We start from the raw sequence: 6000 nt of genomic DNA on the forward strand, positions 1-6000 counted from the left end.
GGAGACAAATGCCAAGCTCAGGAGCAGTGGAAGGGGCTGGAGAGGTTAAGAGAGGGTCCCCCGGTGAGGCAGCTCCCCCCGGGCCCTGCACCATGGCTGAGCACCCATGCACCCACTGACCTAGCCTCTCCCTGTCCTCTGCCCAGGGTCTGCACCAGGGTGTCAGGGGGCAGAGGGGGGCTAGCAGGGACCGCGGCACTCCCCTGTAGGAGCAGGCAGGCCCGCGGGAGCCCTCAGGAGGCGCCTTCAAAGTCCTAATCAAAGATGTGGACACGCAGAGCTGTGTCCACGGCCAACTCCCGTCCATGGCCACCCCCACCCATGACCAACCCTGCCCACGGCCGTCTCTGTCCATCGCTGTCCGCAGCCATGCCCGTCCACAGTTCTCAGTGCCCTGCCTGCTCCCCAGATGGATGAACTGGCCTTTAGGTTCCAGTGGGGAGCTGTGGGACTCTGTCCCCGCTGTCCCCCTGCCCCGGGGTTGATGTGAGGAGGGTCCACTCTGGAGCAGGCCCACAACCCAATGGCCAGCGGGAGGGCAGGAGTGCCGGGGCCCTCAGACCCTTGGGGATCCTGGTGGCTGCCTCGCCCCATCAGACAACTGGGAATGGGTGGCAAATGAAGGGAACACGACACACACACACACACACACACACACACACACACACACACACACACACACACACACACACACACACACAAACACACCCCTTCCAGGCTGGACGAGATCAGAACCCTGCTCCCCTCCCTTTCTCGAAGAAGACAGACATAAAAAATGCATATTTCACAGACACACTTACACAAATGGCCAAGGCCCCCTCCCCGGGATCTTTGGACCGGACACCCCGCCAGTCCCCACATCCTGCTGGACTCTGGTGACCCCCGAGGCAGCTGGGGTAGGGGGTGAGGCTCATCCCACAAAAAGGGAATCCAGCCTCCCAGACCCACTGGTCACCCTCTGGTCGCCCCTATGTCTTGTGAGGTGGTCACAGAGGCACCGGGAGCCCCCGTGGTCACTGTGCAGCCTGGAGACCCCAACTGTGGGGCCGGCCCTTTAAGTGACTCCCCATCGTATTCACTCCAAGAGGCGTGCAGTCAAAAACCTCGCCGCCATTGCTGCCCAGCCAGTGTCAGCTGCAGGGCGGCAGAGGTGGGGGAGGACCCCTCTGCTCCCCTAATACCCCTGACCATGCGGCCTGGGCTCTTTAAGCCGCTCTCTGCCACAGTCATCCCAATAGGTGGGCACACACACACACACAAGACCCCACCGCAGCCCAGTAAACGGGTCGCAGGGCGTGGACAGTTCTGGCCCTTTAAGCGACCCCCCCATACCACCCCCCCACTGCCGTATTCTCCCTAATAGGCGGGCACAGCAATCCTGCTGCCATGCATCCTCCCCTCTGCAAGGACGGCCCATCCTCGCGTGGACGTGGTTGAGAACAGGCTCATCCTGGAGTGTGAGAGGCAGGGAAGGGTCAATGGCCAGGTCCCGCGGGGAAGGCTTTGCTCCCTTGCCACCCTCACCAGGCCTGGCATCCCATGGGCCCTTGCCTCTGGGCAGGGACCCGGGTTGGCCCCACCCAGCAGGGGCCTGTGTTCTGGCAGCACAGGAGGGCGTGCCCCAGTGTCCCAATCCCCCTGGCCATGGAGCAAAGGACGGCGGCTGCACCAGCGGCCTGGGCATCCCCAAACAGCCTCTCACTGCGCTCTTATTCAAGCTCGGTTCAATTGTTGAGCTTCAACTTCCCCCTCAGCCCAGCTTCGCGGCCAGGGCAGCAGGGCCGGCTGAGCCATAGGGTCCCTCTCTCCCCACAGGCGAGCCACCAGGCATCCAGCAGGGAACGTCCACTCTGTCCACACCCAGACGTAACGCAGACATGACAGGCCCCGGCAGTCTCCTCCGGCATCGCGAGCACCGGGGTGCCAGGCCGTGGGCCAGTTCCCAGGAACATGGCCCTGGGCACACTCGAGCAAGAAGTGAGCAGTGACGAGCGAGTCAGCAGCTCCTGCCCTGGGCCTGGCTCGGGCCCAGCACCTGCCCCACATGAAGTCATTCGGTTAAACAAATACAGAATGGAGCTGATTTCAGACACGGGTAAATGCTGCTAAGAAAACAAAACAGGGTGGCGGGGGACACTTTGGAACAGGCCCTTGCGGCTGGGTCAGGAGCAGAGGCCTCGGGAGAAGGGCGTCTGGGTGCGACGTGCGTCGGATGGAGCCTCCCAGGCCCAGCGCGTGGCCCGTGCAAAGGCCGTGAGGTGAGGGCAGGCCGGGCCTGGGGCCGGGCCTCTGGGGGAGAGGGTTGACAAGAGAGGTGGGCGAGGGCCGCGGAAAGGACTCTGGACGTCCTCTGAGGCTGGCGGTGCAGCACAAGGGGGTCTAAGCAGGCTGCAGAAGGACCGGAGGGGCTTGGAAGGGGGAAGCCGTAGGTTGGTAGATGTGTTCCCCCAGGCGAGAGCTGGGGGGTGGCCGGGAGGGGAGGAGGTGGGACCTGGAGAGCAGCAGCTGGGTCTGAAGTAGGTGCTGGAGGCCCTTGGGGCCCTCAGATCCCTTTAAGCCAAGGAGGCCGTATGTCCTGAGGGCAAGTCCGGCCCTCAAGGCTCAATGACCTTGAGGTGCTTGGAAGGCTCTGATGGCCTCTGTCACTGGGGGGACTGGGGCTGGGTGGTCCGAGGCCTCTCCGGAGGTCATCGATTCCCCCAGGGGTCTGTGGTGCTGGTCGCAGGAACCCCTCCTCGGGGATCCCCGAAGCACGTGTGAGCTGCCCCACGTCCTCAGTTCTGCAGCATTCCTTATCTCTGACGGCTTATCCCCCAGCTGGACAAAGGGCTGCGAGCCGGGCGGCATTCCGACGTGTTCCCCCACTCCCCTCCCCTGTCCCAGCTCTCCGTCCGGCAGGTGCAGTGGACTCAGCCCGTGCCCACTCCTCTGAGCTCAGCTGCCAGCACGGCCAACCTCACACCCACGTGCACACACTCCCGGGGTCCCTGGCCAGTAACCTGATGCTCAGAGAACACTGTGATCCGGGTCCCAGCCTCTGTACTGGCCCTGCCCCCACCTGTCCCCGGAGATGCTTCACTATCAGCCTGTAAATCCCCCCAAAGCAGCAGCCAGCACGGGGAGGGCCACCCAGCCCTGACAAAATCCTCCGACGCCCACTGCAAACCCATGGAACCCCCATACAGCACCAAGCCCTCTGCCTCCCGGGCAGGTGGGGGCAGCCACCCGGTTGTAAGTTCTGTTTTCCTGGGCTGCAGGTTCAGTAAGTCACGCCAAAAACCTGGTGCTGAAAGCAACGTCTCTCTTCCTTTGTGACAGCCGCCAGGAGTGGTGCAAGGACAATCCAGGAGAGCAAGCCCGGCGGCCATCAGGTCAGCGGCCCTGTGTGTCTTTGTGCACCACCCACGTTGCAAGGCTCCCCGGTCCACCCAGCCCTGCGTGTCCCAAGGTGGAAACTGCTGTCTGATGGTTCCAAGGGTGTCGGGACATGCCGGGATCTGATGGGCCTCTGTGGCCTGTGCCCAGGGCCGGAGCATCCAGCTCACCAGGCCTTGTCGGAGAACCAAATGTGCCCAGCTACAGCCTGACACCCAGGTCCTCCTTGCTCCTTGAAGGGTGGGGGGGCGGTGCTATCCCCATGGGGACAACCTTGCCCTGTGCGCTGAGTGTGGGGGGCTTGGTGACAGAACCAGACAAGAGAGCATGCATGAGTCCCCAAAACACAGGTGCTGGAACACACGACAGTCTTCAAACCACTGGCTCGTCAGGGAGTTTTGATTCCCTCCCCCGTGCGTAGCGTGTCATATTAATAAAACAGCCCAGCAAGCTTCCGGAAGCCTGCAATTCAGAGAAACTGATACTGGGCATCCTCAGCCTCGTGAACGTGGTCGTGACGGGCCTGAATTCAGCAGACAGCCCGATTTGAGCAAGCGAGACCACCCAGGCCCAGAAAGCAGCCCCTGCCAGGAGTCAAGGACGACAGACCCGGGTTCAGTGTTGCATTTGCTTTGTCACCTTTACTCTCCAGCCTGGACCAGACAGACACACACCTCATCTGTCTACTGAGCACCCAAGCCCTGCCTTAAAGGGCCCACTATCCTGCCGCACACACGTGCAGGCAGACAATAGGCTCTGAAGCCGCAGCTTGAAGCCTGAAGGGGGACAGCCAGGCGCAGCCCACCGGCGCCCAGGTCCTTTTGCAGCCCACTGGTCCCCGGGACCTGCCTGCTGCCTGCAAAGCTGACCCTGGCTCAGCTCGAGCCCTGTCAAGTTCAAGGGACACAGGCGCTGTGTCTACAGGGAAGCAGCAGACAAGGGGGGTAGTGACAGCTCCTCCAGCTGTTGAAGGGGCTGGTTTTCAGCTCAGCCTGGGTTCTGGATGCTCCGGTACAGACCCCAGAGCATAAAAAGTCCCATCCCAAAGGCTGTGCCCATTTCCTGAGCTGGCCTGCTCCAGGGCTCTCCTCTAGTTCCCTGTGGGAGGCCCTGCTCCTGCTCCCAGCCCAGGGTCTTTAGGCCTGGGGAAGGTCACAGGGACCACCTATAAAAGGCACCCTGAAGGGGCTCAGGCAGACGGGGGGACACACACTGAATTATTTCTTGGGAAGACGACGGTAGAAAAACCTCAAGGTAATAAAAGAGGAGACTGCAACCAGCTGCTGCAGCAAGGGCAGGCCTGGCTCAGCCCAAGTGTGGGAGAGGGGCACAGCAGCCCACCTTGAGGCTGGGCGCACCCGTGCACAACCCCAGTCCCGCCTCCAGCAGGCCTCTGGGGGAAGACAGCCCAGCTGCGTGGGCCAGCAGGCAGGCGCCAAGGCTGGGCCATGGTAGGGAGGGGCTGCTCCCCACCCCCTCTAGCATTTCACACCCTCCCTGGACCCTCAAACACCTTCAGGCACACACTACCCTCCTTTGGGGTCAAATCCCCAAAACAATTCCATAACTTTAGGGAGTCAGTGGTCCAGAGATGGAGGCTGGGGTGGGTGCCAGGGAAGGGTCCTCCTTGCAGTTCTTAGATGGGGCCACCCCCCACTTTGTGGACCCAGACGGAGCTGTCCTCTAAACCAAGGCTGGAGCTCAGGGGCCAGACAGCTGCCCCCAGACTCCAGATCCAGACGCTGCACCCCCACAGGGCACCGACCCCACCAAGTGCCCCAACCCCCACCCCCAGCCTCCGAAATGGGAGCACCGTCCCCTCCACTCACCAGGACTGTGGCGCTGGGACCCAGCCCCCCTCCCTCCAGGTCCCAGCTCCTTCAAGCCCCCGCAAGTGGGGAGCCCAGCTCTGCGCACGTCTCCGGGGCACCCGAGCCCCACAGGAGCCCCAAACACGCCTGGCGGCGACCGGCCCACGCCCAGGACCCTCCCCGGGATTCCCCTGGCTCCCGGGCCCATCGCGGCTCCGCGCACCCACGCTCCCCGGCGCGACTGGGCGGGGCTCCCCGGCTACCGCCGCCGTCTGGGTCCGCTGGGCTGCGCCCCAATCCCCGGGGACTCCCCAACGCCCACAACCGGCCCCCGGCGCCCGCTGAACGCTCGGGTCCGGCTAGGCGTGCGCCCCTCCGGACCCCTCCCCGGCGCCCCCCCCCAGGCCCTCCCCGGCGCGCCCGCGTCTTACCGTGCGCAGAGCCTCGGAGCTCCGGGAACGGGCCGGGCGCGCGGGGGCTCAGCTGGCGGCGCGGCCCCGGCTGCAGGAAATGCCAGAAGACGGATCCCGGCGCGCGAGGCGGAGCGAGGGAGCTGGCAGCCGGGAGGAGGGCGCGGGAGGAGGGCGCGGCGGCGGCGGCAAAACCCGGGCGGGATCAGCCACGGCGGAGCCGGCTCCCCGCGAGCCAGCGCCGACCCTCTCCCTGGCGCACTCTGCGGCTCCCGCGCGCCGGGCCGGCCGGCAGGAGGCCGGCGCGGTGGGTGGTGGCCAGTGGGGTCACCCTCGCAGAGGTCTCGCATTTAGGGTGTAAAGACCGCTTTTCCCTTCCCGAGCCCAAGAAACTGCTACCATTT

At 64.3% G+C, this 6000-nt stretch overlaps 1 protein-coding gene across 4 annotated transcripts in view; it reads right to left on the bottom strand.

Moving 5' to 3' along the window:
- The window catches only part of OSBPL5 (oxysterol binding protein like 5), a 64053-nt gene extending 58314 nt beyond the window's left edge, over positions 1-5739 (bottom strand). For 3 of the 4 annotated variants that reach the window (XM_037838804.1, XM_037838802.1, XM_037838805.1), the window contains exon 1: positions 5618-5739. The gene's annotated coding sequence lies outside the window, so the exon portion shown is untranslated. Of the gene's footprint in view, positions 1-5204; positions 5225-5617 lie in introns of those variants that run through there. The other variant, XM_037838803.1, reaches the window with a different exon arrangement.
- Positions 5740-6000: the final 261 nt, after the last annotated feature.

This window comes from Choloepus didactylus, chromosome 6 (assembly GCF_015220235.1).
Source record: "Choloepus didactylus isolate mChoDid1 chromosome 6, mChoDid1.pri, whole genome shotgun sequence".
NCBI classification, from domain to species: domain Eukaryota; kingdom Metazoa; phylum Chordata; class Mammalia; order Pilosa; family Megalonychidae; genus Choloepus; species Choloepus didactylus.